This window comes from Onychostruthus taczanowskii, unplaced genomic scaffold (genome assembly GCF_017590055.1).
Source record: "Onychostruthus taczanowskii isolate IOZ18803 unplaced genomic scaffold, ASM1759005v1 scaffold9, whole genome shotgun sequence".
Classification (NCBI taxonomy): Eukaryota; Metazoa; Chordata; class Aves; order Passeriformes; family Passeridae; genus Onychostruthus; species Onychostruthus taczanowskii.
Window position 1 is genome coordinate 7,501,859 of NW_024506993.1, and position 12,974 is coordinate 7,514,832.

At 41.2% G+C, this 12,974-nt stretch overlaps 1 protein-coding gene across 1 annotated transcript in view; it reads right to left on the bottom strand.

The window, feature by feature from the left end:
- The window catches only part of PTPRG (protein tyrosine phosphatase receptor type G), a 395,992-nt gene that overhangs the window by 137,384 nt on the left and 245,634 nt on the right, over positions 1 to 12,974 (bottom strand). The window lies entirely within an intron of this gene.

Here is a 12,974-nt window from a genome sequence, read left to right on the forward strand (position 1 = left end):
CACAGTAGCTGAGCTCCCACTTCTGCCAGCTGTCTGAACACACTGCTGCTTCTCCAGTAGTTGTTCAACCCCTCCATTCCAAAAGAAGCCCCTAGTGTTAGTCCATCTCTATCAGCCATGATTTGCTTGTTTGGGTTTTTCCAAAATAGTGCAGCACGACACATCCTACTGGATTCACAAATGTACCATTTTTCCCATATTTTGTATATGCCAAGAGAGATTATACCCTTTTTTCTTGCACAGATACATTCCTACTCTCATTTACTGATTCCCAGGCTTCTGACTGTATATACTGTCTGTAGTGGATAGGTGCTTTGCCAGTATTATACAGATAAAAAAACATCACAGAGGGGAAAGGCCAACATGAAGGTCAAAGCATTCCGAGGTAGAGGTACTTTTTTCAGTAGAAGGAAGACCACACTCCAAATAGCCCACAAAGAAATGAAAAAATTTGGCACTCACACTAGCTTTATAAAATTTGAAAGCAATTTTCTTCCCCTTTTTTGGCCTTCCTATTCCCAGCATACTCATAGCACACACACAGATGCTGACAGTATCTCACAAAGGTGGCAGTGCCTCCAGAACAAATGCAGAGCAAAGTACAGCCATTCATTGATGTAGAAACCAGAAACAGTTTGTTTCAGGTAGAATTGCTTAAACTTCAGTTTAGCCAGCACAGACCAAACCTGGCAAAACACTCACAAACTACATTTTGCTTCTCTTTAAAATAAAGTCTAAAATTACCTATACCTTACATAAAGCATTTCGTAATATATTCCTCACAGGAGTTTATGAAGAAAAGCATCACTGAGTGAGTTCAGCATATGCCAAAATCATTTTGGATCCATTTTGCTCACGGCATTTTAAGGAAATTAATTTTCACAATGCACTTTTGCATACCAGTGCAAAGGGCTTTGGTAAAAGAGTTTTTTATTCAGATCCCTCGTCTTAGCAGTTTAATCTCCTAGCCTAATCAAGAACCACATTCTGCCTTGATTACCATACACATTGGAGCATTTTACCACTGCTCCCTGGTGTTTTTCCAGAGACGTGGCTGCTCTCTCTGCATCCATCACATCAAGGGGAACTGTCCTGTATGAAAAATTATTGTCATCTGTCATGCAGTAGCTTCCTTATGTGCTCATACAGCTACAAGGAACATTTTAGGGATACAATATCTGAGGAATTGCTATTATATAATTTACACACACATACCCTGCAAAAACAATGGTAAAAAGACAGTAAAGTTGCACCCTCAAAGCCTCATGGTTCAGGCTGCTCATAAAACCACACCTGGACACCACTGAGCATTAGCATTATGGCAATTTTCTAATTATGTGATCACATATTGTTCTCTTCCATAATACAGCCTCATCATTTTTCCCCAATTTACAATAAAATGCAAATGTATCCAATGTATTTTTGTTCTTTTATTCATAATATACATAATATTGAATGCATTTATCAGTAGATAGTTAATTTAATATTTTCTATGGGTGGGATAAGGTTCTTTATGTACAAAGTGGGAATAAGACAGTTAACTGTAAAATTAATTTCACCGCATACTTAAGTGGCCTAAACATGCTAGAAAATTTTCATTATTACTCCTTATTATATAATTAGTGTATACAATATATGGGACACTTTGCATATAAATGACTTTTACTGTCTCTGCCTGGGACGTAAAAAGCAGCAGCACAGAATGCAACAAAGAGGCTTTTAAGGTAAAGAAAATTTGGATCGTATTATAATATGCTATTTGTGAAATACAGAATGGAGAATCACCCAAGCTTACACAACCAACCTGATTTATGGCACTGACTGATTTCAGCCCCATACAACAGCATTTTTGCATGTGATTCCACAACAGCTTCTATTTTTCAAAATCACAAAATTTAAAGGCTGAGAATCCTGCAGTAAAGCCTGAAATGCCCTTTGTAGTGTGACAGTACCTGTGTGCAGTCAGAACGCTCTGCTCCACACATCCCTGCTGACTGTGCTCCAAAGAGCCTTCCCCGTGGCACAGGGCCAGGAGGGCATGAGTGTCCTGTTCTCTGTGGCACAAGACATGAGATTTACAAGGCTTTCACATCTAGCCCCATTACAACTAACAAGGCAGGAAAAGGCTTACATGGCCTTCCTTAATCTCTGATGTGCAACACGGCAGTGCAATTGCAGTTACCTTGTAAAGAGGTATCATAAAAACCATGTGTGTCCAAGCAACTTGAAATTTTCAGTATTTAGGTAAAGCCAAGCTGAGAAAAAACATCTCAAGTGAAACAAAGGTACTTTGCCTGCAGGAAGACACTCTCCATCCTAAAAAGCTACCACTAATACTACTGCAGCTACAGAGCTTTACCAAGGCAGGGAGAGGGCAAGAGCTTGATTTTAATGGGAAAGCCTCATGCTTTGACACTCTTCAAGCTATAAAAGAATTGTTTTCAAACTTGAGAGAGATTTGCTGCACAGCACAGATTTAAGCCCGAAAAAATATCACTGAGGGCAAAATCTTCAGACTGTTACAAGTGCCTTAAAACAGAGGATTAGGGAGAAAGCCCTCACTCTGCCATAACCCAGGAGATAATCACCAGTCTCCCAGAGAAAACATGTCATGTTTTCTAGTCTCTGCTGTCCAGGAAGATCCACTGGCCAACCATTACAATTTCCAAGCACTCCAGGTCTGTCTATTCCCAGCCTACAACACTTGGACAAGTGAATACACCCTGCATACCCAACACGTGGGTGATTTTCCAGCTGGAGAGCCTTTGCCTCCAAGGTCCTACCCCTCCACCACGCCCTAGGGGCAGGAAATTGCCTCCTCCTCAGGACAACAACTCCCTGCAGCAACACCTTTCTTCAACCGTGTGCTTTCCACCTCTACAGAAATCTGGTGTTACCCAGACCTGGCAAAATGTCTGTGCTTAGATTTTGATGCCAAACTGGGCTGCCACCATGCTGATGTTGTAAGGACAGGCTGTCCAAAACGTGTGTATTACTGAGAAATACTGCCCACCAGAGACCAGTTCTGATTTTATTAAGTGCAATTGCCTCTGAATGACTAAACCCTCATTATGAAAAGTCACTGGCTTGCAAGAGCTGAGCCTGCTTCCAATGAATGGCCTTCCCTCACCACCCATCCAGAAATAAAAGGCTCTGTCTCTCTGTTTGGCATGACAGGCATCCAGACAGAAATCACCATTCCCGTGCATGACATCTCTTTGCTGTCATTACCCCACTACAAAGACAGAAAGTTTACATCCAATACAGACTGTCATGGCCAAACTCATTCAGCACTTATGAGAGAAAAGCCACAATGAGCATTTGATAGATCCCAGAAGATGTGAGTGAGTTCAAAGCAATTCGAAGAGACTGGGAACCAAGCAAGTACATTTTCCATAGACAGATGCCAAGTATTTTAAAAATAAATAATTGAGACTTTTAAATTGGGCTGCTATCACCCTGTGCAACCTCCTACAGCAGATTTCTCTTTAGATTAAAAAATGAACAAAGGCTCATTGTGCTGTCACAGATGTGGAGTACAGAATATTCAATAGAATCAGGAATTCTGGTGCAAGGGAAAGGATCATCAGAATTATCTTTCTGCTCATTTCCTTCCAGCAATCCAAGGACTACCATGCAATTTAAAGCATGGTAAAAAAGCATAAAAAAATAAAAGGTTTTATAGACCAGCCAATTTTTTTATGAATTAGGCAGCAGAATGCAGAGGGAGCAGCAATGTGGATTATTATGTAGTGTTTTAGAGACTGAGAGTATTTTCAGAACAGCACAACACCCAGGCAGTGCAGGTAGATTGCAACTCTTTGAAGAGTGGTGAAACAAAAATTGTGAAATGTTTGCTTTAAATGATGGAGTTAGGCACTGAATATACTAATTCTTAATTAGTGTCTTTGCGGCTTACATTGCAAGAATAAATTATTCTCAGACACTTTTACAACTGGATTTAAAACCTTTTGCACAAAAATAAATCCTCTGCTAAGATTATGAATCATACATGATTTTTCTTAATTGAAAGCTCACATGTAACTTACTTTTGCTTTAAATATGTGCATAGATTTCCAGTGAACTGGATGATGTGATCCATTTGGCTGGAATTAAAATTTTCTACAGACATAATGTAATCTTCACTGCAGCACTAAAAATTCAAAATAACTGTCCTGCAGTCTGTGTGTTTACTGGAGTGTGAGATGTACACTGGGGCAATAAAGTCTAATGTTTGACTTCTCATTATATTCCCTTTAAAAAATCCATAAAACTTATCATTTATAACATATTCAAAATCTGCTTAGGAAAGGCAGGGGGAAGAGCGAATCGTGATGTTTTCCAGTTCTCCTACCAGAGCTTGATGTAGTAACAGAGAGTATATTGCATTCTTTTGAAAAGATAAAGTTGAACAGGGGCAGATAATGGCATGTTTTTCCTGCCTAGTCTATTATTCATCAGTGAATTTTTAACTATAGTTAGGCAGGTAGAGAGATGTATTTTGAATGTCATAACTTGGTATTCTGCAGTGACTAAAGTGTGCTGGGTAAAATTGCAAAACAAAGAGTCAGACAGGGACTTTGTCCCAATGTAATTGCAACTTGATAATGAATACAATGCTAGGCTGGAAAAAAATGAAAGGAGCTGAAACACAGGAAGAGCAAGATCATGCAAATGAAATACCAGAATTTAACTCAATTTAGATGTTCATATCCCTCAGAAGTATGGCAAATTTCCATTTCATCATCTTTAACAGTAAGCATGAATTCTTGCTTTGTTGTCTCCAAACAATGCAGTAGATGTACCTATGCTATAAATTGAGACAAAGCAATTTCACAGTCCTTTTCAACCTGAAGGGTGATAGGTTTTGCACCTTCTGCCCGTAAGTCTGCAGAGCATTTAAACTTGTCCGGTGACAGTTCAGCAGAACAGGCAGGAAACCCAGCACTCCTGGGATCACCCTGGGCTCCCATGCATTGCTGGATCACACCCACATATCTCAGTATTTTGAGTATTAAGTCCTGATTGTTAAGAGAGAAGGACCTTGCCAAGACAGAAACTTCCCTGATTTCTGCTGCCAGAAATAAATACCCCTCAGGCCTGCTCCCATCCCCAACACAAAAATCCATCTCGTGTGTACACAGTGAGTCATTACACAAGGAAGGCCCATTTGATGCTAAGAAGCTCTCAGTGTTCCAGTGACAGTTCAGCAGAACAGGCAGGAAACCCAGCACTCCTGGGATCACCCTGGGCTCCCATGCATTGCTGGATCACACCCACATATCTCAGTATTTTGAGCATTAAGTCCTGATTGTTAAGAGAGAAGGACCTTGCCAAGACAGAAACTTCCCTGATTTCTACTGCCAGAAATAAATACCCCTCAGGCCTGCTTCCATCCCCAACACAAAAATCCATCTCGTGTGTACACAGTGAGTCATTACACAAGGAAGGCCCATTTGATGCTAAGAAGCTGCATGTTGCATTCATTTGTATTACCGTAATATGAAAATAACGGTGTCAGTGTTTATGCTTTCCATAACGTGAAACTTTTTTGCAATTGCTTTGTACTCCGAGTAACAGCCATATGATTCACCATGAAATGAAGTCTGGAAAATCGTTTTGGATAAATGGAACTATAAATTCAATAGAATTTCCATGACAACATAGATTGCAACACTCCACCACAAGTGAAATGTTATAAATCATTCAAAACCAACAAAAAAATCAGCAGTAAGTCTTCCTTTCACAATGCACAAGACCCTTGAATTATAAAGCTGTGGTTATTACCTCCCAGTGCAATGTCTCTTGTTTCTGATCCTCCTTCCTCTGTGTTACAAGTGTTGTTTCATATTTGACCTCCTTCCAAACACAGGAGATTACAACATTAACTTTAATACTGAGACATAATCAAGAACTGAAACATAACAAACAGGAGGCTTTTTTGAACCTTTCTTTCTCATCTCCTAAAAATGTTCAAAATATCTTCATCCTGTGGTAATTATACCTGTGTACCCAGATATATCACAGCATCTTGTTAGACACACAAATTTAGGAGGCTCTTTTTCTGGAAACGTGGGTGGTAACTGGTGCAATAGGCTGCTCAGTCAGCTTGTGAAAGGGATGTGAACCACATGTCCAAGGGATGGAAGAGATCCAAGGAGAGGAGGTAAAAATAAAAAAAGGCTAAAAGATTGCCCCACACAGTATTGCTCATTTCTACCCTTCCATCAGAGGATTCCTGACAAATGGTATTTCACTTCAAGTTCAAGGAACTGAAATGATTTGATTCCAGGAGAATCTTCACTGCAATTTTAAAATCACTGTGGCTCTTTCCTCCATGCCTGGAAGAAAAGCTTAGAAAATGCAAAGCTCTTTCCTTCCTGAAAAGATTAAGAAATCCATGAAAACACAGAGAGAGAAATAGTTCAGTATTCTGGTTTGGGGTTTTGGGTTTTTTTTTTTTTTGTGTAAAAGTAGGAATATTTCTTAAATATCAAGTCTTTTGGTAACTTGAGAAGTAACAACTTCTTAGCCCTTGGACTGCAAAGGCTGTTAGAGAGTTTCTGCTATCTTGCATTGATCACTGCCCTTTTCTGGGCCTCAGTTCCTCATGTGGTCATTGTCTATCCCTTCTTTAAGCAGAAGTTTTATGAAAAAATGTTGAAAATTTTGAAATTAATGGGAAGAATGACACACAGTTGAAAACCATGTGAAATTAAGTGCCACATGGAGTATTGTTGGAGAAAAAAAATCTTTGTTCATTTGCTTGATACTTCAAACAGGTACTTCACATAGAGTCTATTGCCTCCTTAATACTGGTACCAACTTCAAGCAGCTCATAACTGACAGGAGAAGATGTCATGAGAAGTTGTTTGTGCTGTGTCCCTGAGGTGTTCCAGGTCAGCCTGGATAGGCCTCTGGATAACTTGATCCAGTGGAAGGTGTCCCTGCACATGGTAGGGAGTTGGAATCAGGGGATCTTATAGGTTCCTTCCAACCCAAACCATTCTATGCCATGTGGGTCACATCCCTTTTACGAGCAGATGTTGCAGAGATTCAGTGCACACAACTGATGCAGAGCAGTGCACCCACACACCCAAGGGCATCTTCCCAGGCTCTGGGAGGCCAGCTGGTGTCTTTCACTGTCTTTACCTCCTCTGTCAGAGACTTTTTTGTTTATTTATTGAGTAGCTCTGAGTCTTACTCACAGTGGCATTGTCTAATGGTGGCATTTTCCAAGTAAGACAGCAGGAGCACACAACACTGAGGCAAACATGGCTTCCTAAAACTGCACAAATGGAAAAATTAGAGGCAATACTTAGCTGCTGTCATGGCTGAAAATCTGAAACAGGCAATTTAGAAAGTGGCTAAGCACCAAATAACACAGCAACCAAAGACAAGCTGGATGGACTAACTGTATGAACAGAATAGCTCTGAACTCCACCCAAAAGTGGCTGTTTTAGATATCTTCTTCATCTGCTTCCCATGCCCTTCCTAAAAGAAAAAAAATCGCTACTGAAGAGTTTTAAACTTCCAAACATCCAAACTACCCATACTTCAGATCATCTTTCAGGAATCCATTTACTGTTTTAAATACCAAGAAGTGCTGCCAGAATGGAGAGAACTGGGATTTCCTTCCAAAAATACTCCAGCACTCTTGAGGAAAAACAAAGGAGCTGCACTTGAAGAATAAACCCCACAAAAGCATACTTTTCCTAGCATGTTTGATTAACACAATTTCATGTTCCATTCACTTTAAAGATGCACTAGAAGAAGCATTCATTCCTCTGAGAGCTCATGTCTTAACACAAATTCCTCTTTTTGCACTGTGGAATTCAAAATGTCCTCTGTGTGTGGTCTTTTTTCTTAATGATGGGTTTTTCTTCTTCTTCTTTTTATTTTTTTTTCAGTGGGAGAAAGCAAGGTCTTCCAAGAGGTTTAATGAACTTCCAAATGCCTCAGAACAAATTTTGAGGTATTTATAGTTTCACTCTGGATTCAAAGCTATGCAGCAGATGGGGCACGTTTTCAGCAGCATTTTGCTGGGCGAAAGGCCATTCCTATCTCTGAGGGGATGTGAAATCCTCCAGGCTGTACACTTGCAGAGTTATTTTTATTTATCAACTGTGAAATAGATGGACAGTTAGAGCAGAACCAGGCCAGGACAAGAGCTTACTTGGAGGGTAAAAATAATAATGGGTTTTCTCATATTTTGCAGAATACACCTCTATCTAGACCCTCATCACAATGCCAAAGGCAGAGCAAACAGAGGGCTCAGCACTGTTCTCAGTAGCTGCTTGCAGATTACTGGAGGGATGTGTGACAGCCTGTGCTGCAGGGACAGCACTGGTTCTGTCACAGCTGTCCCATTGGAACAAGAGGGATTTTTCCAATGCAGCTGCTTAATGTGGGTGTTTTACTTCAAGATTCTCAAAAAGGTTTAATATGCAAGGAGTGAGTACACTATATCCTTTCTAAAACTCAGGATCTCCTGAAAATACCTCAAATTGAAATCCTTCCCCACCATGGGCTGCCTACCCAAATTCCCCAGTATTGGAAAACCTTAAATGTAATATCACTGTACTGTCTCTAATTTTCTGGGTTTCTACCCTTACCCTCTGCCTCTTTTACCAAGCAGAAAGTGAAATCTACACACATCTGGAGTGCAGTGTTAAGAAATCTGTGAACTTCTTTTCTTAAGTGTACAGACACACACACAGAGTAGCTGAGTGCAATCTTAATGGCGCCAGTGTGTTGAGGACATGATTCTGGATTTACACTAACAAATCAAAACGAAGTAGACTTCAGCACAGCAAGAAGCAAAATACTCAGGCAAGCAGCAAAACTGACAGAAAAGTAAAGTGCTGGAAATCATGTAGCCTTTTAAAGTTGAACCCTTGTCCACTGTCACAGCTGCAAACCCATTTGCAAGCACATTCTGTAATGGACCTTTGCTAAATGTCAAAGTTATGCTTCCATGCCTATGAAACAGAAACATAGCTCTGATTCTCACCCCTTCCCTTGCTCTACCTGTCTGCAGGCGACATGTTGAGACTCCCCTGGTGCATCTGATGCTGCTGCTCACTTATGGCATCACCTTATACAATGTTACTAAACAACCTCTCAGCTTTAACACTTCCAATTTCTTACAGGCCCATTGGAGTCCCCAAGAACACAACAGCGCCACCAGATTGGCATTTAAGTCCAAATTTCACAGGCTTTGGTTTGGTAGAGCTTTCAGAACACATTCCTGGTGGGAGGCATGCCCGTTATGTCCCTGCTCAACCAGGCTCTGAGCCAGTTTCATCCCTTCCCTCGACTGTATTTTAATCATAGAAACGATTTGCATGCCCAAGAGTCATATTTCCAGTGTGACTCACACCTGTGTATTTCTGAAAGCATCTCTTCTGCCTCAGCATCTCACACTCAAACAATTCACCTGTGTAATGGACACCAGAGAAGTTCTGGTTCTCAGTGTGACAGCTGCTGGCTCCTCTCCAGACTCTTGGTGTCTCTGGCTGTAAAAGTGCCCAACCAATTTAATTCTGGCTCATGCCATTCCTCTCATCACCAGCACCAGATATTTGGATTGCACTGGCAAACACAAATGGGAACTGGGAACACTCCAAAGTGGTGCAGCCTCTCCCATCACACAGCAGGGAGAACTGCCCCAAGCTGCCCAGAGCCAGGGCTGGGCAGGTACCACCTGCCACGCAAATCCACACCAGTATGTGCTACTGGTGCATTCACCTCTCCTGGTGTTCTGTCCCAGAAATGCCTCAGTGGAACTTTTGAAATATGGGAGTTGCACAAGTAAAGTCTTTATCATAAATCTGATAATTAACCTGCATAACTGATTTCCCTCCAGGCAGTAGACAGGTTGGTATAAATAGTCTACTCAATACCTACTGAGAGAAGACTTCTATATTTCATGTTTACTTTAGACAAGTACAAAAACCTTTTAACAAAGGGCCTCAAAGAGTCAAATTCCTCGCAGTTTCAACAGAGCACCCTGAATAATACATAAAGCAGCTATGCTCTTATCCCTAAAACCACAGGTGTGAACCAGATGTCATGCTTATCTTCTCTTGAGATTACAGCAATCGCACGCCTTCAGAATATAAAGTAAGCTTTGGATCAAGGAACCTGAAATATATTAAAAATGTGGCACTGAAGTTAAAAATTCAAATATTAACCTAGAAACCACTGTTTCGTTCAAGAGTCTGTTTATAGCCTATGTTCTGTAAAAGTTGTATTTCTTTTATTTAACCTTTTTATAACAAGATGTATTATGAGTCATACATCTGAGATAAAACTATTTTGCATAAATCTCAGTATTGGTAAGCAGGATTTTGCCAAACAGATCTTTCAAATATACCACCATCTATTAAACATGCATCATGGCTCAAGAAACAGAATTAAAGTTAAAACTCTAATTTATATTTTAAGCTTTCTTATTATTGTAGTGAAGGTTTAGAAAAAGGTGAGCATATGCTGCACTCAAATACAGAAAAGAGATTAGACCCAGAAAGGTATCTCAAAGAGAATTTTAAAGTCAACAATACACAGTAACAAGAAATGGTGCAAATGTGCTCTAACCATACAGCCTTGATCATAATCAGTCACCTAAGAGTGCATAGCCAGAGAATTATTCAAAAATGTTCAGTTGTAAGAAAAATAACAATTTCCTTGCTCAACAAGCGAACATCACTAGTATGTGTGTTTGTTACCGGGGGCATTTCAGGAGAAGAACCTCACCAGATGCACAAAACATCCTGTCCCAGCAGATTCCAAAGGTCATACTCCCATTGCAGTATTTCTTCTCTTAAACTAGGTCCAGGCACCACCTCCTGACTCCTGTGTCAACGCCTCAGGAGCAGCAGTGATTGCTGCAAGGGTCTGTTGTCCCTGAAAGAGGGTTCATGTCCTCCTTCAGTTTTTGCTCAGCTTTCCTCCTCCACCTTGGCTAGCTTCATTCTTTAATCCAACATTCTAGTTTCCTTCCATAGCATCCCCTGTCAAACACACACACATTCCAAAGCCTGTCAGCAGCTAATGCTAACACTTCACTAAGAGAAGTCTGCTAGGTCAATTTATGACAGAAATATTGCAGGTTTGTAATTAGAGCCCTGCGTAAGAAGCCTGTGTTTACTCAATAATCTTCACATTCACTTAACGGATGCATGCATCTCCTCTCTGGCTGTAGAGAAAAGTGGTGAATGTGACCTGGATCCAACAGCTGCAATGTCACCTGCTTGATCTTGAGAGAGTTGAGCTACCTTGCTCACATACCAGCATTCACCAGTGACCCAGAGCCTCAGCCTGCCCTCCAGCAGCAGGGCCTGTGACTCCTGGGTAAAAAGCATCCAACATCTTGGCTCACTTGTGTCAAAAAACCAGAGTATGAAGAGTCGTAGGTTAAGGTGTTAACATGACCCTGTCTGTAAGGCTGAACAGTCAAACTTGGTTTGAGTTGAGAGCACAGACCCAGGCTGCTCAGCTCCATGGCAACACTAATGATTTAAACATCTTTATAACTTTTAATTGAAGATACAGGAGAAAAGTTGAGAACAGTACAAAAAAAAAAGATCAAGAATTTCAAATATAAACAATTGAGTCTTCTAGTGTCATCTATGCCTTATCTCCATCTCTGTAAGCAAATGGGTTTTTCTTACAAAAACAATCTATGGATGGTACTAAGTGTGGTGAAAAACATTCTTCTTCAGAAAAATAGATGGGACAACTACATCTAAGTCTGGAGTCCAGTCCTAATTTCTGCAGAAAAAAAACCCATGTAACAGCAAAAAGAAAAGAAGTGCACAGCCAGATAACTCAGCTTCTGCGACTGATACTTGTAACTTCATTACTGTGGAAGGCAGGCAGTGAAAATGGCTGTTATCAGCCACTTCAACACCTGGCAACTCCTGCCAGGTGGCACAGGACACAGCTTTTCCCTGCCTCGCCAGGCACGGGATCACAGCAGCGCCATGAAAGGGAGCGTGTCTGGGCTCCCTGTGCCAGGCTGGTATTGAACAGATGGAGAAAAGAGATAGGAAGGGGAACAAGAGATGGGGGAAAGAAAAGGACAAAGAAGGAAAAGACAGCATTTCTATCTCTCACACCAAAGGGCTGTTAAGACTTCACTGAAATCAGTGGCAGCTCTGGTAGCTTCTGGTAGTGTTTTGAACTGCTGCTCTGAGCAGTTCAAAAGACATTCAGGATCATGACTGGCTTCCTTGAACACCCAGTGGTTGCTGGGTTAGCATTACAGGGTCCTGACATCCCAGGAGATTGCAAAATTCAAGTATTTCAGTTCATCTCCTTCCCTGCACCAATTATCACCTGGCTCTTTCACTCCCAAGATCTCCCATCGCACAGCCTGCCAGCCAAGGGCTACGGGTGGCACCAGCATATCTATCAATTATGTGCACCAATCTTTTACAAAACACCAGCCTGGTCTGCTAATTTCCAGCTCCATTCCCTTCTCGTTTAAGCACATAGCTTGGAAGGCATTTTGATGGGTTTTAGATGATTTCAAGGTGCCCTCTTTCTGTTGAGTTTCTTAACAATGCTCCACACAGATCTTAAGTAGAGCAGCGTGGCCATGGATATCGTCTGATACTCCAGGCTGCAGAATACAGCTCTGGAGAGCCTCACAAAACACTTGATTACAGCTACAGGTGCATGAGGCTCTGTATCACATCTCAGGCACTAATAGAAAGTAAATCAAGACATGGACAAAGAGCAACTGTTCCCTTTGGTATACCCCTGCAGCTTCCAGCAAGCCTCAGAGGCCTTTGTGACCTGGAAGCTGCACAAGGACCATCCTTGACTGGTGTGCCCAGAGCTCTGTTAAATCCTCTCTCTAACCTGTATTTATTGCTGACTGCTAGAAACTTATTTCCCAAGGGGCTCCACAATTCATGCACCTTGATACACTGCCAGAAAAGGGTTCCTTTGTGCACCTTCTGTCT